General features: G+C 45.1%; 1 pseudogene; it reads right to left on the reverse strand.

Moving 5' to 3' along the window:
- Positions 1-9,520: 9,520 nt before the first annotated feature.
- On the reverse strand, positions 9,521-22,847 carry LOC112076632 (collagen alpha-1(XI) chain-like; annotated as a pseudogene).
- Between the last annotated feature and the right edge of the window lie 15 nt (positions 22,848-22,862).

Raw genomic sequence — 22,862 nt, forward strand, 5'->3', positions numbered from 1 at the left:
TGTCTTCGGGACTTTCCAGTCATGCATTTACACGAATGGTTGTTTGCAATATGGGTTATATGGGTTGGGGTCTTTAAAAAGCAGAGCCACACAGGAGTGATGTATGAATTATCCTGGCCATGAGTGAGTTCCTTGAGTGAGTTATTGATTTGGAGCGGCTAGCCCACCAGGCAGAGGATCCGGGGGAGGCCTGGAGCACTGGTACATAACCAGACCAGCAGCACAGGAATCGCCTGGGCACACCGTCGCCATGGAGACCTGTTGTTGTCATGCCGACACGCTTGATAGAATGCAGCGCGAGAGAAAGAAAGAACGAGAGAGAGAGAGGGAGGGAGAGAGAGAGCGAAAGAGGGAGAGTCAGTCAGAAAACTTTTTTCCATTGTTTACTCAATGGAGTGCCTGCGGGTTCAAGTCCCATTTGAAAACCGGTTGCCTCTCTTCTCTCCATCCCATCTTCCACAGAGACAGATGGTGGAGGGGTCAGGAGAAGTGCCACTGCTCACGCATTGGGCCGTATAAGGGTGAAAGTGGTAGAACGACTGAGTGAAATCCTGTGTGCGACGAGGGAGATGGAGGTCTGGGTTGACATTGAGGTCAACCCAGAGTAAGAGGGGAGAGAGAGAGACAGACATAGAGGGAGACAGAGAGAGAGAGAGATTGAGAAACAGAAGGAGAGATATGGGAAATAGGAAAAGATAGGGGAGAGAGGGGGGCAGATAGRAAATAGAAAGAGAGAGAAAGGTAGATAGAGAAAAGGAGAGAGATTGAGTGTTGTTCTGGCCTGTGGAAGGCACTGACCACTTTAATTATCCTCTATTTTCTTCAAACATGCCAGAGCCTTTGTGAGTCTGTCTCCTGGGACACACCTCCCTCCTCATTTCCTCTGGGATTCAATTCCACTTCATCCCTCTCTGTCTTTTACATATAAAACACTTTCTTCAATTATTCCTCTGATGTTCGTATCTGTATTATTTGACTGCCGGGCCTATTCAGAGTGACTGCTCATCTCGCCCCAGCTCTGTGTGACTAGAATCAATCCCAGCCTCATTGCAGGAGAGCCACTTTCTCTCTCTCTCTTTCACAGTGTGTGTTCACATGTGAGTGTATATGTGTGTGTGTGTGTGTGTGTGTGTGTGTGTGTGTGTGTATGTGTGTGTGTGTGTGTACGATTGGAGAAGATGTGAGATATGGAGATCTGGTGATTCACAGTGTGTGCCGCACGTACTCTATCTGTTAATGGTCATGAGTATGTGTGTTTGTGAGTGGTTTGTAGGAGGCAGACCTCAAGGCAGAGAATGCTGTGTAGTAATGAAGGTATGTCTGTCCCTGGTTCTGCTCTCCCCTGGGTGGGAGAGGGACAGACAGCACGCTTTATTAGAGATCAAATGGGCCTTTAATTACGTGGTGGATGCCTCTGCTTCTACATCGGATTACAAACAAAAGGTGCATTCCATCAGAGTCTGTTAACCAAGAAGAGACACTGCTCTCTGAAGGCATGGTCCCTAGGCGCAGCTCACTAACTTGGTATTCTTAGCAGGGGAATGTGGAATGGTTTCCAGGCATACCCTTACCTATTGCAATGAGAGTTTTATTAAGAATTTACAGCTGGCATGATAGGCCGTTCCATATTCAATGAGGGGGCTCCCTGGTGGGGGGGCGGGGGGAGTGGAACACAGGTGGTTCTACCTGGGATGTGAGCAGGCCAGGATGGAGATGAAGGGACTATGGACAGGTGTGTGTGTGTCTGTGTGCTCCTTCAGTCTGCTAGCTGACAGTCTCGCGGTTAATGAGCAGCTGTTGAACATCACTATTCATGAGACCTGTCAGTCACCTCCTCCTCTCCTCACTTCTCTTTTCCTCTCCTCACGTCTCCTCACTTCTCCTATCCTCACCTCTCCTCTCCTCACAGGGCCAGCCAGCACCTGAAATCCCCAGTTCTCACTTAACTCTCAGCATCTCACCAAGCAAGCAACACTACGGACGAACCAGAAAACACCCAACACACACTTCAGCCAAGTACTTACTCAACACCCAGTAGCCAGACCCAGGTGTAGTTTATCTACGCAGAGCCATCAGCGATTCCACATGAACATCCTCACAGCACTTTCATCTGTTGAAGGAACAGACACATGGGAGTAGAGGGTGTCTGACGTCCCTGTGGGATCAATGGACCAGGTTTCTGACAGTGTGTGTGTGTGTGTGTGTGTGTGTGTGTGTGTGTGTGTGTGTGTGTGTGTGTGTTTGTTGTTGTGTGTTGTGTGTGTGTGTGCGTGCGTGCGTGCGTGCGTGCGTGCGTGCGTGCGTGCGTGCGTGCGTACACTACCTCTTCATATGTATGTATATTTTTGGGGGGAATATGTGTATGTATAGTGTGTCTGTGTATAATGTCTTTACTGCTACTATGTACATACATGAAGTGTATGTGAAGCAATGGTCTGTCACGACTTCCGCCGAAGTCGGTTCCTCTCCTTGTTCGGGCGGTGTTCGGCGGTCGACGTCACCGGTCTTCTAGCCATCACCGATCCATTCTTAATTTTCCATTTGTTTTGTCTTGTTTTCCCACACACCTGGTTTACATTTCCCTCATTACTTGTCGTGCATTTAACCCTCTGTTCCCCTCATGTCTGTGTGTGGAATTGTTTGTTGTAAATGCTTGTGCACATTTTGACTGGTGCGCGACGGGTTTTGTACCCATATTTTGTCATTCTGGATGCCGTTGGTTTTGATAATTAAACTGCTCCGGTTATTACCCAGTTCTGCTCTCCTGCGTCTGACTTCCCTGCCACCAGCTAAGCACCCCTTACATGGTCTGGGTAATAAGACGGGAGTTAGTGGTGCAGAGTGTATTCCTGCAGCAGATTCAGATAAACTCTACCTCTCTATTTCTTAGGTTGGAGCTGAATTATTGAAAAGCAACCGTGGGAAACAAATGAACACATCAATTCACAACCGCAGGCCTACACGTACAACCCCAAGGTAAACCAGTCCCTATCTAGTACACAAACAACCCAGATATACAATACATACAGGACACTGGAGTGTTTCTATTTATCAGAATAAACATTTTGATTAAACCACTGCGGCACTTACTGTACTGTTCAAATGACAAACAGCCCGGTGCTGTCTGACTGACAGCATTCATTATTACCTTCAGCCGCCTGCTATCTCTAGCTATGTATTTCATCTATAGCAGTAAAACACCAGCCAGGCTCTCAGCAGCCCAGGATCTTTTAACCCAGCTCCATACCCACTGACAGGAGGCTAGGGCTGCGTCCCAAATAGCACCCTATTCCCTATTTAGTGTACTATTTTTGACCATGGCTCTCATCAAAGGTAGTGCACTTCAAAGGGCATAGGGTGACATTTTGTACTCAGCCTAGGTGAGGCTCACAGCAGTCAGACAGAGAGAAAGACAGTCCTGTTCTGCTCACACAAAGGTTCTGCTTCCTCTGCAGATCACATCTAGTCAGCAGCGAGGCCAGCTAAGATTTATGAAATGTGTCCAGGGCGTTCATGAAATGCTGCCGTGTTGGATTCATCCTGACAGAATAACAACCATGTCAGCGTTTGTAGAGCAGCCGATACTACGGGACAGGGTGCATTGATCATCCTGAGAGAGAGTTGGGAGAGAAGGAGGGGAAGGAGAGAGGGAGGAGAGAGGGAGATAGACAGGTGGGTAGAGGAGGGGAAGGCGGAGAGGGGAAAGGAGAGGGGGAGAAAGAGGGGGGATGGAAAGAGAAGGGTGAAGAATGAAGAGAGGGGGTAGAGGAGAGAGAGAGAGAGAGAGGTAGAAAGGAGGATCCTACTACATTCCGTTCCACAGAGGAAAGGAGTCACGCAGGCTCATATACTGTAGGAGCCGAATGGAAAGGATTACTTCCCCTGACTCAACACTCAAGTGGACTACGACCCCACTATACACTCATCATTATAACATTCAATCTCCCCTTCTCTCCCTTCTCTCCTTCCCTGCCGCCAATGATTTATGTGCAATCATATTTATTGAACAGTGGAGTCCTTCATGGACAATGGAGTCTCTCTAACACACACACACACTCACACACCAATCCCCTGTGACCGATTCTGACACTTTGTTCCAGCTCCTGATATCAGTGTGGTTTGTTCATTACAATGTATTAATATGTTTCTCCTTTATGAACAGGCTGTGTCCACACTTAAATTGGCCTGAGTGATTCTCCCATCACTCTCCCTGGTTAGTAATAATATGAGTCTGCTGATTACCTCGGCTGTGCGTGGAGGGAGCGAAGCGCTGCTGGGACGACTGACGCTGTCCTACGCACTGAGGACTAAACTAAGTGAGAATGACACAGTGGAGACGGGCGGTGAGAGTTGAAACAGGAGACAGGCGGGCATGAGGGGGGCGGTGGAAGGAGTGATGCAGCAAGGAGGACAAAGGGCGGGAGCCGGTTGGGAGGGGATAGTGGAGGGAGCCAAGGCTGTGTCTGGTCTCTCTTCTGTCTCCCAGATAATCATCTGACACTCTTTCAGACAGCCACAGGACSCAGGCCTCTCTCTCCCCGCTCTACACACACCTCCGTCTAGGGAGTAATTATATTTCCCTCCCTATCCTCCCACCTTCCCTCCCTCCCTTCAATTCTTTACTAATGTTAGCTTTGTCAATAACCACTTTGATGGGAAAGAGAATCTGCAGAAATAATCTCCCCTCTTCCGAAGACAAAGAGTCTGTGGAAGGGTGTCGACAGGAGGAGAAACGCTCACATGCACACTAATGAGTGCACGTTTGTTCACTCAGTCACATGCATACATACACACGTGTTGGATACATACATTTACATTTTAACAGACTCTCCTATCCAGAGCGACTGCAGTATTGCATTCATCTTAAGATAGCTGATGGGACAACACATTATCTCAGTCATAGGGGGGGGGGGGGGGGGGAAAGAGACCAGAGGTGGCAGAACGGAGTTATGGGTGGAGTGTAGGGTTTGAGCGAGCTGAGATAGGAAGGGGCAGTTCCTCTTGCTGCTCCGTATGCAGGCACCATGGTCTTGTTGTGGATGCAAGCTTTGACTGGAATCCAGTGGAGTGTGTGGAGGAGATGGGGTGACATGGAAGMACTTGGGAAGGTTGAACACCAGGCGGGCTGCAGGGTTCTGGATAAATTGCAGGGGTTTGATGGCACAAGCGGGGAGCTCAACCGACGGCGAGTTGCAGTGGTCCAGGCGGGAGAGGACAAGTGCCTGGATTAGGACCAGCACCACTTCCTGTGTGAGGTAGGGTCGTACTCTACGGATGTTGTAGAACATGAACCTGCAGGAGTGAGTCACTGCTTTGATATTTGCTGAAAAATGACAGGGTGTTGTCCAGGGTCACGCCAAGGTTCTTTGCACTCTGGGAGGGGACACCGTGGAGTTGTCAACCATGATGGAGAGGTCATATATTTATATGCAAGCTGTATGTCTATAGCTAGAGGACTCCTGATATCTACAGCGCTCTATGACCTCTCCATCATGGTTGACAACTCCACGGTGTCCCCCTCCCAGAGTGCAAAGAACCTGGGCAGGCCTTCCCCAGGAGGAAGAGCAGCTCCATCTTGTCGAGGTTGAGCTTGAGGTGGTGGGCCGACGTCCAAGTTGAGATATCTGCCAGGCACGCAGAGATGCGTGTCACCACCTGGGTGTCAGTCGGGGGGAAGGAGAAAAGTAGTCAAGTGTCATCTGCATAGCAATGATAGGAGAGATCATGTGAGGATATGACGGAGCCAATGGTACAGAGAGAAGAGGAGAAGGCCTAGATCCGAGCCCTAGGGGACACCAGTAGTGAGAGTACGTGGTGCAGACACAGTGACCGCATGGAATTCAAATGAGGAGGTGTACAGGTGAGTGAGGGAGAAAAGAGAAAATCTCCACTTAGGAGAAATGAATAGCCCTGTTCCACCCCCCGTGACGACCAGATGCTCTCGGACTATGAGAAAACACGTACTCAGATTAAGAGAGAGCAGCTGTAGTAGCAGTGTTCTCTGGGGTGATTCATGTCTCTCTATCAGGGCCAAAAAGTCTACCGACTGAAGGGCAGCATAGGCTGAGATGAACTCGGTTGTCACGCCCTGACCTTAGTTATCTATGTTTTCTGTATTATTTTGGTCAGGTCAGGGTGTGACGAGGGTGGGTATGTGTGTTTTGTCTTGTCTAGGGTTTTTGTATATCTATGGGGATTTTGTATGTCTAGGTTATGTAGGTCTATGGTGGCCTGAATTGGTTCCCAATCAGAGGCAGCTGTTTATCATTGTCTCTGATTGGGGATCCTATTTAGGTTGCCATTTCCCATTTAGGTTTTGTGGGTTATTGTCTATGTGTTGTTGCCTGTTTCAGCACTCGTTGTATATAGCTTCACGTTTGTTTAGTGTTCTTTCTTTATTAAAAGAAGAATGTATTCATATCACGCTGCGCCTTGGTCTCATCAATACGACGAACGTGACATCGGAGTTCTTGGCCGCAGATCGACAGTTCCAAATACCGCTGGAGACCAGGAATTCCACATGGGTTGTGCGCGCAGGGTACACTAAATTAGAAGGGTTGCAGCCAAGGGGTGGTGAGTGTCTGTGAAGCCTACAGGGAGAGGAGCGAACAGGTTTACAAAACACACACATAGTTGCCAAATTAGATCATATGAAAATAACTATTGTAAGATATTCAAGTCAGAGATTGTTGTGGAGCCTTCCTCTCGTTCCTTCCGTAAATAACTCCACAGAACAACTCAGCAGAACCATCTTAGTTTTGACGACGAGACCGCCGCTGACACGACCACTGTTTACAGCTGCCACTGAGAAAACAGGGGAGACTGAAGTACTAACACTAATTGCTAATTGCCTAGGAGAGGAGAAACCACTCCCCCTCCAATAGAGCCACTGATTACGAAAACAACAACAATCACTAATTGCCCTGCCCCTTAATCCTGATCGATGTGTCAACAATGAGCTGCAAGTTATGAGCATTCAGCAGTTCACACACCAAGTAGGACACTGGGAAGACAGGCAGCACTTAAAGTTGATGGCCTTAGCTAGCAAAAAGACTACTAGACAACAGATAAAGACAACATTTATAATGATCACTCCTGGAGATATCAGGAGTCCTCTAGCTATAGACCTACAGCTTGCATATAAATATACAGGAAGAGTCATACATGAGTAGATATGTATCGCAAAATGTAGGGCTTTCACAAGAAACCAATCAATCCATATATTCACACATCGCTGATGTGGCTAAATAATGTTTAGAGTTATGGATTGTGACACAACAGAAATATGTCGTGGCATCGGTAGAGCTGTTACAGCCAGGAGTCTACGGGAGATGTAGATATCTCTGTGTTCACTCTCTCATGAATCTAAACGCCTGTTTAATATGTTCCTCTCTCACACTGACTTGGTGACATGTTCAGCCCAGTTACAATCAACGTCACTGAGACGCATAGGAGAGGAAACCTGGGGGCTGGGAAAGAGAGGAGAGAGAGAGAGAGGAAAGAGCGGGAGAAAGAAAGATGGTTAAAGGGAGTGAGGGAGAAAGAGAAGTCGAGCTACAGAGTTCTGAGACAAGTGAGAGATGGAGAGAAAGAGAGATGGAGAGAGAACGAAAGAGATTAATGAAAGAATATGTTGTGACAGTAGCACTGAAACAAATTCTCTGTGTGCTATAGGGACTGGAGAATTCGTCTACTCCAGGACCTAAAAAGAGGAGGAGAAACATGGCTCATCAAACCTGCACTAAACTCTCTTCCACAGGCCCAGAGCTGGGCTGATATACAGTATAGAACAGATCCAGATTAATACAAAGCCTAAAGTTCACAGCACATCAGATCTATACGAAGATATAGATCAGTATCGCGCGTACAGATCGCAGGACAGCAAAGCGAGCCCAGAGATCAGAGGGTATCAGACAGAAACAGTCCTACACAGATACAGGCGATAAAGAGATACAGTACAGGATATACTATCTTACTATCTTCTCTGCTCAACAAAGCAACATGGACAATGGGTTGGGGAGAATAGAGGACCTCAGAGATACAAAGACCCAACGGCAGCACCAGATTCAACAGCATAGTGATTCCTTCTACTCAGATTCAACAGCATTGTGATTCATTCTACTCAGATTCAACAGCATTGTGATACATTCTACTCAGATTCAACAGCATAGTATTTCATTCTACCCAGATCCTACAGCATAGTGATTCATTCTACCCAGATCCTACAGCATAGTGATTCATTCTACCACAGCATCCACAGCATGTGAATTCATTCTACCAGATCCTCAGAATAGTGGATTCATTCTACCCAGATCCTACAGCATAGTGATTCATTCTACCAGATCCTCAAGCAATAGTGATTCATCTCTACCAGATCTACGAGCAATAGTGATTCATTCTACCCAGATCCAACAGCATAGTGATTCATTCTACCAGATCCTACAGCATAGTGATTCATTCTACCCAGATCCTAGCATAGTGATTCATTCTACCCAGATCCTACGCATAGTGATTCATTCTACCCAGATCCTACAGAATAGTGTGTGCTTTGCTGGAGAGAGAAAAATGCATATTAGCTATCGACGGTCATGATCCACTTTGCTTGATCATTATTCTGAGGAAGCAGCTAGGCCTGACCTTTCCAGCCAGGAGCTTACACTGTGGTTAAATCCAATTGAGTTGAAGAGAGCAGAAAGGAGAGAAATGTACTGAAACCTTTATTTCTGCATTGACGTTAACCTTGAGGACTAGACCCCATAGGGGGACGGGTGGCTTGGTCTTTGGTTATGTGATAGAACGTGTGTGTGTGTGTGTGTGGTGTGGTGGTGTGTGTGTGTGTGTGTGTGGTGTGTGTGTTGTGTGTGTGTGTTGTGTGTGTGTGTGTGTGTGTGGTGTGTGTGTGTGTGTGTGTGTGTGTGTGAGAGAGAGAGAGACAGCATGTATATGTCTGAATAAAAGTGAGAGAGGAGAGCCAGCATGAGGAAGACTTGACAGTGTGTTTTTGTCACATACAGCCAACCAGACAGTGTTATAGAAAGCAAGCGAGCCAACGAATACGGCGTGTCAGTTCTGTGTATCTTCCTTTCTGCCCTCTCTCCCTCTCTCCCTCTCTCCCTCTCTCACACACACACACACACACACACACACACACACACACACACACACACACACACTGGACAGTTCTGGGCAAATCTCAATGGCTGTGTTCCTTATCCAGAACTGTTTCATTACCGCTCTCCTCCCTCCCTGGCTAGCGTCTCTCCTCTGTTTCCCTCTGGAGGAATGAAACACCAGCTAATTGAAATAAATGAACTGGGAATCCAATCAGAGTTGATTACATCTGCTGTGGTGGGATGTTGATTGCGGGCTCATTGAGTGAATGTTGCAGAACTAGGCGGTAATGAAGAGAATTGTTTGTCTATTACACTGAGTGGTGAGAGGCCGATACAAACAACTCTCTCTCTCTCTCTCTCTCTCTCTCTCTCTCTCTCTCTCTGTCCCTCCCAGATACAGCCTAGTCTTTTTAAAATATTTTTTTTTATTCGCTCATCACGTTTCACAAACACATTTTCATTCAGGCAACAGATTATTAATCATACTCAAGTTCTTAGAATAACTGTACAGTATATAAAATGAGTAGAACAGATACTATACACAGTGTGTGGCAGGACAGGGTGGGGAATTTTACTGTAATTGTTTAAATACTAAAAGACAGTGTGAGGAGGAGTAAGCTGATAAACTGCCAGTACTGTTTATGTATACAGGCTGGGAGACCAGCCKGCAGGTTGTTGGAGAAATGTTGTAGAGATGTAAAGGCACTACGTTGTAACAACRGCTGTCTTGGGAGTTTTAACGCTTAAAGCGAAAACGTGGAACTTACCCCTAACCTACCTCTGGTACTGTAACCTGCCTACCATACAGCAGGTTAGAGTGTGTGTACTGTAGTGTCCAGTCCTACAGTACGATATGATACTCCCTGGCTCAGAGAGTATTCCTTTCCCATCATGCACGGCTTTTTTAGCACCAATAACTTGTACCCGTTCTCCCTCCTCCTGCCTCAAGACACACAACAACACAAACGTAGTTGACACAAAACAAAAACATTTTCTTTAGCACCACACATCATAACAAAATACATCATAAAAATGAATACACATATAAAACAAAATAAACAAATACATGACTGAGGTGGAGAACAGGACGGTGGATAATAATGGTACTTTTAAAAAGATGAAAACAACGACATGTGAAATACTCCTTGATGTAACAGACAAACGGAGGACTGGAGAAAACACTGTTCATATCCTCTTCAAGAACAACATGCTCTGAAACTCATTCTCGGGCTGAAACAGCTCCAGCTCAACCATTAAGGCCTGGAATACAGCATGCTTGTTTTCCGTAATAAAATAAAACTGACACAAATAGGAAATGAAAACATGGAAGGCCGGAAAGTCATATTATCAACAGGCGTGCAGAGTAAACCAGTCCAATAAGGACAGCAGCCTTCTCCATTCAAGTAACCATTGGGCTCAATAGACTACTAGCAACATGGTATTGTGTGCACTTCTCAAGGTCATTCAGTGAGTCATCTGCAGTTGAAGGGTAAACACTGAGCAAAGATATCATTTCTATTATACAGTATGTTCAACCTTCTAACTAACACAGGGGATGTTGACAGATGAAATAGACTAGTATGGAATTGACATGCTACCGATGTAGGATCTTAATTTGATCACCCTGTTCCAATGCAGGAAATGTCCAACTTGTGGTGTATTTGTAATTTTTACTTTGACATTTCAGACTTGATTTTCCCTGATGAAAAATGCATCAACCCCAACAAAAATGTCAATTCATTATAATCCACATAATAATTCACATTTCCTGTTGCTGCATGATTATTTTCCTGCTGTAGCAAACTTTCTCAAATTAAGATCCTACATCCGTAGATTCTGCGGTACACCCCCAGTTAACAAGAACTGATGTCCTTATACTGCAATATGATATTATCCTACTGCAATCCAGGCATGCTAATGAGAATGCCAGATGGTGTCTCCTGCTAATTCCACTCCACTCTCATCACAATCCCTCAGGTAGCAACTCATCTCATCTGCATCCCAGGCCTGACAAAAGACAGTGCCACTCAACTGACCCATACCACAGATGACAGGCTAACCCCATGCCTCAACATGGGAGGGATCTGCCTGTCTTTTTAAATTGGTTGTTGTCAAGTGGAACAAGAGACTACTTCTAGCGAATCTAATTACAGCACACTCAAAAGGTGAGCGAAGAAAAGAAGGACGACAAAGAAAAAAACACTACACATTAAATAGATCTAATTGGATGAATTCCCTTTGATAAATGTGCTTTGTTCCTCCTTGCCTTTGCTCCTCTACTTGCCATTGGTTGTTGAGAGTCTTATAACATATGCCAGAAACCCACCACATATACGGACATATAATAATAAATATTGCGTGTGGAAACAACAGTGAAGTTCAGTTTCTTTCATTGGTAAGTTGTTGTGCAGGTCAGTTCCGGTCATTCCTTRGTTGGTTGAGACAACGTTAGTTAACCGTTGTAACATACTGGTCCCACGTGGAAGCCAAACTTTTGGTTGCTGCTTCCAAAGTCTGAGGGGGCCACGTCTATGACTGGCAGCAGCTCTGCTCTGGGGGAGTCGATCTCCAGGACTGTCCGCTCCTGTCCCTTACGGAACTACACCAGAGACAAAGAAAAAGACAGCAGCGTTGGAGGATTACACTGTGCCTGCTAACTTCCTAGCTTTATTCTAACTTCGATCCTATCTATACCATACTCAGATATCATATGATGAACTGATCGTGACCAGCTGCATGGCCTTATCGAATCAAACAGCAGCTGACAAAACATTGGTCAAAACATTACCATTGGTCAAAACATTAGCATTGATCAAAACATTAGCATTGTCAAAACATTAGCATTAGCCAAAACATTAGCATTGGTCAAACATTACCATTGGTCAAAACATTAGCATTGGTCAAACATTAGCATTGATCAAAACATTAGCATTGGTCAAAACATTACATTAGCAAAACATTACATTGGTCAAAAACATTAGCATTGGTCAAAACATTAGCATTGGTCAAACATTACCATTAGCCAAAACATTACCATTGTCAAAACATTAGCATTGGTCAAAACATTAGCATTGGTCAAAACAGCGCAATTACATTATTCAGTCATTCATTAATTTCTTTGTCTCTGCATGGCACCTACCTGGCATCCGTCGTGTGTTGCCTGGATGAAGGGGCTCTTGGCCTGGCTCATCTCCTCGTCGTTGCTGCCCGGAAGCGTATGGCGTGCTGGTGGCTGCGGGTGGCGCTGTCGACCAGCCGGCAGAGTTCTGGCAGGAGTAGGTGAAGATCTGTCTGGCCGTGGCACTCAGCAGTTTCAGGAAGGTCAGCTGGACCACGTGGACCGGGTTCCCATCAGAGTCACTGTACTGTAACTGGACCAGAGACACACAGCATATCAGAGTCATTGTACTGTAACTGGACCAGAGACACGCAGCATATCAGAGTCATTGTACTGGACCAGAGACACAACATATCAGAGTCATTGTACTGGCAGAGACACAACATATCAGAGTCATTGTACTGGACCAGAGACACAAAGCATATCAAAGTCATTGTACTGGACCAGAGACACAACATATCAGAGTCATTGTACTGGACCAGAGACACCAGCATATAGAGACATTGTACTGGAACCAGAGACACAACATATCAGAGTCATTGTACTGGAACTGGACCAGAGACACACAGCATATCAGAGTCATTGTACTGGACCAGAAGACACAGCATATCAGAGTCATTGTACTGTAAATGGACCAGAGACACACAGCATATCAGAGTCATTGTACTGTAACTGGACACAGAGACCACAGATATCAGAGTCATTGTACTGGAACTGTACCAGAGACACACAGCATATCAGAGTAATTGTACTGGAACTGGACCAGAGACACACAGCATATCAGAGTCATTGTACTGGAACTGGACCAGAGACACACGCATATCAGAGTCATTGTACTGGACCAGAGACACAACATATCAGAGTCATTGTCCTGACAGAGACACAAATATAGAGTCATTGTACTGGATGGACCAGAGACACAAACATATCAGAGTCATTGTACTGGAACTGGACCAGAGACACACAGCATATCAGAGTCATTGTACTGGAACTGACCAGAGACACCAGCATATCAGAGTCATTGTACTGGACCAGAGACACAACATATCAGAGTCATTGTACTGGACCAGAGACACAACATATCAGAGTCATTGTACTGAATGACCAGAAAGAACACAGCATATCAGAGTCATTGTACTGGACCAGAGACACACAACTAATCAGAGTCATTGTACTGGACCAGAGACGCAACATATCAGAGTCTTTGTACTGGACCAGAGACACAACATATCAGAGTCATTGTACTGGACCAGAGACGCAACATATCAGAGTCATTGTACTGGACCAGAGACACAACATATAGAGTCATTGTACTGGACCAGAGACGCAACATATCAGAGTCATTGTACTGGACCAGAGACACAACATATCAGAGTCATTGTACTGGACCGAGAGCACAACATATCAGAGTCATTGTACTGGAACTGGACCAGAGACACACAGAATATCAGAGTCATTGTACTGGACCAGAGACACACAACATTCAGAGTCATTGTACTGGACAGAGACGCAACATATCAGAGTCATTGTACTGGACCAAGACACAATATCAGAGTCATTGTACTGGAACTGGACCAGAGACACACAACATATCAGAGTCATTGTACTGGAACTGGACCAGAGACACACAGCATATCAGAGACATTGTACTGGACCAGAGACACACAGCATATCAGAGTCATTGTACTGGAACTGGACAGAGACACACAGCATATCAGAGTCATTGTACTGGCCAGAGCACACATATGAGTCATTGTACTGGAACTGGAACAGAGACACACAGCATATCAGAGTCATTGTACTGGAACTGGACAGAGACACACAACATATCAGAGTCATTGTATGGACCTGGACCAGAGACACACAGCATATCAGAGTCATTGTACTGGAACTGGACCAGAGACACACAGCATATCAGAGTCATTGTACTGGAACTGGACCAGAGACACACGCATATCAGAAGTCATTGTACTGGAACTGGACCAGGGACACACAGCATATCAGAGTCATTGTACTGGAACTGTACCAGAGACACACCACTATCAGAGTCATTGTACTGGAACTGGACCAGAGACACACAGCATATCAGAGTCATTGTACTGGAACTGGACCAGAGACACACAGCATGTCAGAGTCATTGTATGGAACTGGCACAGAGACACACAGCATATCAGAGTCATTGTACTGGACTGGACAGGACAACAGCATATCAGAGTCATTGTACTGGAACTGGACAGAGACACACAACATATCAGAGTCATTGTAGGACCAGAGACACACACATATCAGAGTCATTGTACTGTAACTGGACCAGAGACACACAGCATGTCAGAGTCATTGTACTGGAACTGGACAGAGACACACAGCATATCAGAGTCATTGTACTGGAACTGGACCAGGGACACACAGCATATCAGAGTCATTGTACTGGAACTGGACCAGGGACACACAGCATATCAGAGTCATTGTACTGGAACTGAAGCAGTGCAATGCATTGGTAGTAGAGTCTGGTAAAGCACTATATACAGTTGGAGTTTACATACACTTAGGTGGAGTCATTAAAACTTGTTTTTTCAACCACTCCACAAATTTCTTGTTAACAAACTATAGTTTTGGCAGGTCGGTTAGGACATCTACTTTGGCATGACACAAGTATTTTTTCCAACAATTGTTTACGGACAGATTATTTCACTTAAAATTCACTGTATCACAATTCCAGTGGGTCAGAAGTTTACATACACCAAGTTGACTGTGCCTTTAAACAGCTTGGAAAATTCCAGAAAATTATGTCATGGCTTTAGAAGCTTCTGATAGGCTAATTGACATCATTTGAGTCAATTGGAGGTGTACCTGTGGATGTATTTCAAGGCTAACTTCAAATCAGTGCCTCTTTGCTTGAAAATCAGGAAATCAAAAGAAATCAGCCAAGACCTCAGAAGAAAATTGTAGACCTCCACAAGTCTGGTTCATCCTTGGGAGCAATTTCCAAATGCCTGAAGGTACCACGTACATTTGTACAAACAATAGTACGCAAGTATAAAACACCATGGGACACATAGCCATCATACCGCTCAGGAAGGAGATGCGTTCTGTCTCCTAGAGTGAACGTACTTTAGTAAGAAAATTGCAAATCAATCCCAGAACAACAGCAAAGGACCTTGTGAAGATGCTGGAGGAAACGGTAACAAAAGTATCTATTTCCACAGTAAAAAGTCCTATATCTACATAACCTGAAAGGCGGCGCAACAAGGAAGAAGCCACTGCTCCAGAACCCCCATAAAAAAGCTACGGTTTGCAACTGCACATGGGACAAAGATCGTACTTTTTGGAGAAATGTCTCTGGTCTGATGAACAAAAATAGAACTGTTTGGGCATAATGTTCATCATTATGTTTGGAGGAAAAAGGGGAGGCTTGCAAGCCGAAGAACACCATCCCAACCGGTGAAGCATGGGGGTGGCAGTCATGTTGTGGGGGTGCTTTGCTGCAGGAGGGACTGGTGCACTTCACAAATAGATGGCTTCATGAGGAAGCAAAATTATGTTGATATATTGAAGCAACATCTCAAGACATCAGTCAGGAAGTTAAAGCTTGGTTGCAAATGGGTCTTCCAAATGGACAATGACCCCAAGCATACTTACAAAGTTCTGGAAAATGGCGTAAGGACAACAAAGTCAAGGTATTGGAGTGGCATCACAAAGCCCTGACCTCAATCCTATAGAAAATATCTGGGCAGAACTGAAAAAGTGTGTGCGAGCAGGAGGCCTACAAACCTGACTCAGTTCACCAGCTCTGTCAGGTGGAATGGACCAAAATTCACCCAAGTTATTGTGGGAAGCTTGTGGAAGGATACCCAAAACGTTTGACCCAAGTTAAACAATTTAAAGGCAATGCTACCAAATACTAATTGAGTGTATGTAAACTTCTGACCCACTGGGAATGTGAAGAAAGAAATAAAAGCTTAAATAAATCATTCTCTACTATTATTCTGACATTTCACATTCTTAAAATAAAGTGGTGATCTTAATTATCTGACCTAAGACATACATCTTTACTTGGATTAAATGTCAGGAATTGTGAAAAAACTGAGTTTAAATGTATTTGGCTAAGGTGTATGTTAACTTCCGACTTCACTGTACATCCAATCTATAATGGCTAGGGCCAGGAGGTTTCCATGACCAAATAACCTGGGCAGGAAAACCAAGCTGACAGAGTTAATGCTGGCACAAAACCAAGCGGACAGGTTAATGCTGGCACAAAACCAAGCGGACAGAGTTAATGCTGGCACAAAACCAAGCGGACAGAGTTAATGCTGGCACAAAACCAAGCTGACAGAGTTAATGCTGGCACAAAACAAGCTGACAGAGTTAATGCTGCACAAAACCAAGTCGGACAGAGTTAATGCTGGCACAAAACCAAGCTGACAGAGTTAATGCTGGCACAAACTAATGACAGAGTTAATGCTGGCAAAAACGAAGCGGACAGAGTTAATGCTGGCACAAAACAAGCGGACAGAGTTAATGCTGGCACAAAACTAATGAACAGGTATGTGCAAAAAAGCGGACAGAGTTAATGCTGGCACAAACTAAACTGACAGAGTTAATGCTGGCACAAACGAAGCGACAGAGTTAATGCTGGACAAAACAAGCTGCAGGTATGCTGGCACAAAACCAAGCGGACAGAGTTAATGCTGGCACAAAAAAGCTGACAGAGTTAATGCTGGCACAAAACCAAGCGGAAGAGTTAATGCTGGCACAAAAACTAACTGACAGAGTTAATGCTGCACAAAACAAGCGGACAGAGTTAATGCTGGCACAAAACAAGCGGACAGAGTTAATGCTGGCACAAAACCAAGCGGACAGAGTTAATGCTGGCACAAAACCAAGCTGACAGAGTTATGCTGGCACAAAACAAGCTGACAGAGTTAATGCTGGCACAAAACCAAGCTGACAGAGTTAATGCTGGCACAAAACCAAGCGGAAAGAGTTAATGCTGGCACAAACCAAGCTGACAGAGTTAATGCTGGCACAAAACCAAGCGACAGAGTTAATGCTGGCACAAACTAAACTGACAGAGTTAATGCTGGCACAAAACGAAGCGGACAGAGTTAATGCTGGCACAAAACCAAGCGGACAGAGTTAATGCTGGCACAAAACTAAACTGACAGAGTTAATGCTGGCACAAAACCAAGCGGACAGAGTTAATGCTGGCACAAAACTAAACTGACACGAGTTAATGCTGGCACAAAAACAAAGCTGACAGAGTTAATGCTGGCACAAAACCAAGCGGACAGAGTTAATGCTGGCACAAAACTAAACTGACAGAGTTAATGCTGGACAAAACCAAGCTGTGAAGAGTTAATGCTGGCGACAGAGCGCTATATCCACCCTGGTGAACAAAGGAAGGAAGGCTAGGACCAATTGTGTTACCATGAACCTTTTCTCTCTCTTAGAAATCTCAACCCGTGTTTCATTAATAATGTAACAGGAGAGGAGGGGACAAAGGTCACAGTAATTCGCCTAGAGTCAGAATAAGAGAGTCAGAGAGAAAGCGAGAGTTAGTGAGAGAGGAAGAAAGAAAGTGAAAGAGAGAGAGAGAGAGAGAGAAAAGGACACAATGGCGTGGGTGTGAAAGAGTCAGTGAAAGGCATTGGACTGGCAGAGAAGTGATTATCTTTCTGTGTTAAGAGATGTCTGGTCAGGTGCACATGAAAGACCAGTGCTCAAAGCGCTGAATGCTCTTCAATGAGAGTCCACTGCTGCCAGTAGCTMTGTGTGACTCACTCACWACTGCAGGCAGAAAACACAGGTATCATACATGGGCACATACATGAACACTCWATTGGACAGTRGGTTCAATCACGCACATGCTCACACACATGCACATCTACTCAATTATACACATGATTATTATTCAAATGCACTCCCTTTAAATTAATATAATCTACCTGGTGTTTGGAAACATTTAAATGAATGGCAGCAGTTRAAAGTGGTCAGTACCTGTTTGCCTTTCCTGTATTGGCTGAACCAGCTTCCTGGCTTCTCTTTGTTCCAGGCTGCTAGCTTCACCTGTTCACAAGAATAGAGAAGGAAACAAGGAGTCTCTGTAACACAGGCTTCTGAGGATGTACAGATCTGGTATCTTAACTTGATCACTCTGTTGTTGCGGAGAATGTTCCTACACAGCAGGAAATACCAACTGTAGTGTATTAAAGGTTTTAAAAGGCTTCGAAAGTTTGTCATTTCCACTTTAAAATCTATTTGCCATTATGAAAAATGTAACAGAAAATGTATCAACCCCTAAAAAATTATATTAATTATAATCCATATAATAATTCACATATCCTGTTGCTGCTGGATTATTTTCCTGCTGTGAAAAATAGGGTCAAATTAAGATAGTGCATCTGTAAGACACCAGTTGATCTGAGGCCAATGAATATGTACTGTACACTACTACAATGTTCTAGTTAGGTTGATGTGAGGAAACATCAAGGTAGTTTGAGACTCACAGTTTCCATCCTCTTGTCAGGGTAGAGACAGGTCTCTCCCTCAGCGGTGAAGTTACAGAAGACCTTGATGGAGTCCCTGTGACATCCCTGGTTGGGGTCGATCCAGTAGTCACCTGGGACAGGTACGGAGACARAGACAGCGGTGTCATTTCAATACGGGACAGCAGATCAGGCAAGTGAAAGGGGAAGACATTAAATCATAGAGTATGTATGATGTAACAGGTAATTATCCTGGCTATTGGAGGATTTGGTGGCTCATTTGCTCAATCAAATACAGTGCCGATAGAAAGTCTACTCCTCCTTTGGACTTCTTCACATTCTATTGTGTTACAAAGTGGAATTAAAATGGATTTGATTGTAATTTTTTTGTCAACGATCTACACAAAATACTCTGTAATGTCAAAGTGTAAGAACAATTATTGATATATTTTTTTTAAGAATAATGAAAAAGAAAACACTAATATACCTTGATTAGATACATATTCACCCCCCAGAATCATTACTTGTTATAAACACATTTGGCAGCGATTACAGCTGTTAGTCTTCTTGGGTAAGTCTCAGAAAAGCTTTACACACCTGGATTGTGCAATATTTGCCCATTATTCTTTTCAAACTGCTTCAAGCTCTGTCAACTCTGTTGGGGATCATGGCTAGAAAGCAATTTTCAAGTGTTGCCATAGATTTNTATTTGCCCATTATTCTTTTCAAACTGCTTCAAGCTCTGTCAACTCTGTTGGGGATCATGGCTAGAAAGCAATTTTCAAGTGTTGCCATAGATTTGCAAGCAGACTTAACTCAAAAGTGTAACTTGGCCACTGTCTTCTTAGAAGCACTGTCTTCCAGCATAGATTTGGCCTTCTATTTTAGGTTATTGAAAGCTGAAAGGTGAATTGCTCTCCGAGTGTCAGGTGTAAAGCMGACTGAAGCAGGTTTCYCTCTAGGATTTTCCCGTGCTTCATCCTGTTTCTTTTCATCCTGAAAAACTCCCCAGTCTTTGCCGATGTCAAGCATACCCATACCATGATGCAGCCACCACCATGATTGAAAATACGGAGGCAGTGACTCAGTAATGTGTTGTGTTGGCTTTTCCCCAAACAGGCTTTGCATTTAGGCCAAAAAGTGTATTCCTTTGCTGTGTTTTTTGCAGTATTACTTTAGTGCCTTGTTGCATACATATGTATGTTTTGGAATATTTGTATTCTTCTTTTGACTCCGTCATTTAGGTCATTATTGTGGAGTCACTACAATGTTGTTGATCCATCCTCAGTTTTCTCCCATCTAAGCCATTGAACTCTGTAGCTGTTTTAAAATCCCCAATGGCCTCATGGTGACGTCCCTGATCAGTTTCCTTACTGTCCTGCAGCTCAGTTCAGAAGGACGACTGTGTTTTTTATGTGTCTCGGTGGTGTAATACATCATCCACAGCATAATTSTTAACTTGACCGTGCTTAAAGAGATATGCAATGTCTGATTTGTTATTGTTATCCATCTACCAATCACTGGCCTTCTTTATGAGGCTTCAAAAAGCTCCCTGGTCTTTGTAGTTGAATCTGTGCTTGAAATTCCATACTTGACTGAGGGACTTTACATTTGTGGGGGACAGAGACATTATTATTTCACACAGAGTGAGTCCATATAACTTATTRTGTGATTTGTCAAATTTGTACTTCTGAGCTAATTTAGGCTTGCCTGAACAAAGGAGCTGAATACTTACGCAACGACTATATTTTAGTTGGAAAAAAAAGATAAATTAGCAAAAAAAAATATATAATTTTCTTTTCACTTTGACATTATGGAGTATTTTGTGTAGATCAATGACAAAAAAAATGCAATTAAATGCTAGTTCAATCTCACCTTTGTAACGCAACAAAAGGTGAAGAAGTTCAAGGGGGTAGATTTTCTACATGTTCACGTCAATATGAGTGCCAATGCAGGGTGATGAAGGAGATCTGTGTGCTTACGAGGGTGATGAGGTGATGTGCTGACCGTCTCTGTAGCCATGCTGGATCATCATGAGCTCCTTGCAGGTGCGGGCGGGGCTCTCAAAGGTCCCCAGGGGCTTCCTCATCAGCTCCACCTCTGTCTTCATGGAGATGAGGGAGGCAAACACCTCCTCCATGCCCTCTGCCTCCTCCAGCATGGGCTGGTCTGCCTGCAGGAACACCTCCTGCTCCAGATCCATCTTCATCTCTACTTCCTCGTAGGGGAGTGCGCCTCTTGCACCATCCTAGAGTGCCTCTTCCTCTTCCTCCGGCCCTCGTGGTCTCTGATAGCAGCGCTGACCATGGTGGCAGGCGGACCCTGGAGAGAAGGAACACAAGTGGAAGACGAACGACAAGAAACAACAGTGACTGGGAGAGGCGGAAAAAAAGAGAAGATGGGGGAAGGAGAGCGTGAGGTTGTGTTGTTGAACAACAACAGGGATGAGACGGAAAAAGAGGGGATGGAGAGAAACAGAAAGAGGAAAGTGGGTGGATAAGAAGTGTGGAGGTGGGGAGGTGTGTGTGGTTGAACAACAACAGGCGATGAGACAGAAAAGAGGGGACGGAGAGAAACAGAAAGAGAAAGGTGGGGTGGATAAGAAGTGTGGAGGTGGGGAGGTGTGTGTGTGGAGGACTTACAGGGGGTCCGGGGGATCCGGCGGGGCCAGTGTCTCCTTGGGGTCCGATGGCGCCCTGAAGAAAAGAGTGTACCAAAATCCTGCATCAATCCTCCGGTCACCTGGAGCGATTCTCACACTAGTTTGCCAAATCCCTCTTTGATCCTGGCAGATATGGTTCWAGGGTTTATAGGATTATCCAGCTCTGTGCATCAGCAGTCTGTGGCCAAAGCCCCTGCTCTCTACATGACACGCTATRGTACTTTTCATAACATCACACCGCACCACTATATCCTATTAAAATACACTCTACCCACAGGAACAACACATCACTGTATGGGCTCACTTTTAAGGCCAAAATACATTTAAAAAGCACAATGTAGAAAATTAGGCTGAACGATGGTTCATTTGGCAAGGCGAGATAACGGCTTGTCTGGCAGCATACGCTCCTGCCAGCTGCTAGCTTTTGGCTGGTGCGTAAGGAGAAGAATGACAATGTGGAGATACAGTCAGATGACTGGACTCACCAGGTCTCCTTTGGATCCTCTCTCACCAACTGCACCCTAACAGGGGAAGAGAGGCCATTTTATAGGAAAATAGGAAAATAGGAAAAGTCATATCAGAGTAAAGCAAAGCCAACTATGAAGAGCTGAGTAGGGTGGGGTGACTGAGGAGGAGGGGGCACTTACAGAAAGTCCAGGGGGTCCTGGGGGGCCGGTGGGGCCAGGGAGGCCACCCTTACCCCCGTCTCCTTTGGTTCCTTGTGTGCCCTGATTTCCGGGCAGGCCTCTGTCTCCCTTCTCTCCCAGCTCTCCTGGAGGTCCGATCAGACCGATCAGACCCCCGTGACCTTTATCTCCCTTCCTGCCCGGGTCTCCTTTCAAACCTGGCAGTCCTGGGGGTCCCTGGGAACAACACAAGATCACATTTACACTACATGGTTACACATGGGTGAAAAAATATAATTGACGTATCACTGGAATTGACCCTATCAAGGCTACCTACCATATGTTATGTGGAAGAGAGTCAATAACAGTACAGTAGGTTGACATATGAACATGTAATATGCATGGGGATCTTACCATGGGTCCAGGGGGTCCCGTCTGGCCTGGGGGGCCGTTTAACCCTTGCTCACCCTGCAAATGAAAACACAAATAGGGGTTAATCAATTAGTGAAGGGCCCCAGCATTGACTGGGGTTGCTGAAGGTCATATGACAACATGTCCCCAAGCCTTGTTGCTGGTTGTACTGAGATGCACCATGCATGTTGATAGTAAACCAAGACAGTTTATACTAAACTAATTAGGGAGACATGATGAGTGGAGCAGCAGAGCCACAGGCTACAGTAGAGGGAGATGTATGTTTGAGTTAGAGTAAGGAGAGGAGAGGAGAGGGGGACTCACCCCGGGGCCTGGGATCCCTCGGAGGCCCTCTGGGCCAGGCTTCCCTGAATGTCCCTGGGGCCCCACTGGCCCTTTCTTCCCCACCAGACCCTCAGCCCCATTGGTCCCCTAAAGGAAGGAGAG

Source organism: Salvelinus sp. IW2-2015, unplaced genomic scaffold (genome assembly GCF_002910315.2).
Source record: "Salvelinus sp. IW2-2015 unplaced genomic scaffold, ASM291031v2 Un_scaffold3895, whole genome shotgun sequence".
Lineage (NCBI taxonomy): Eukaryota > Metazoa > Chordata > Actinopteri > Salmoniformes > Salmonidae > Salvelinus > Salvelinus sp. IW2-2015.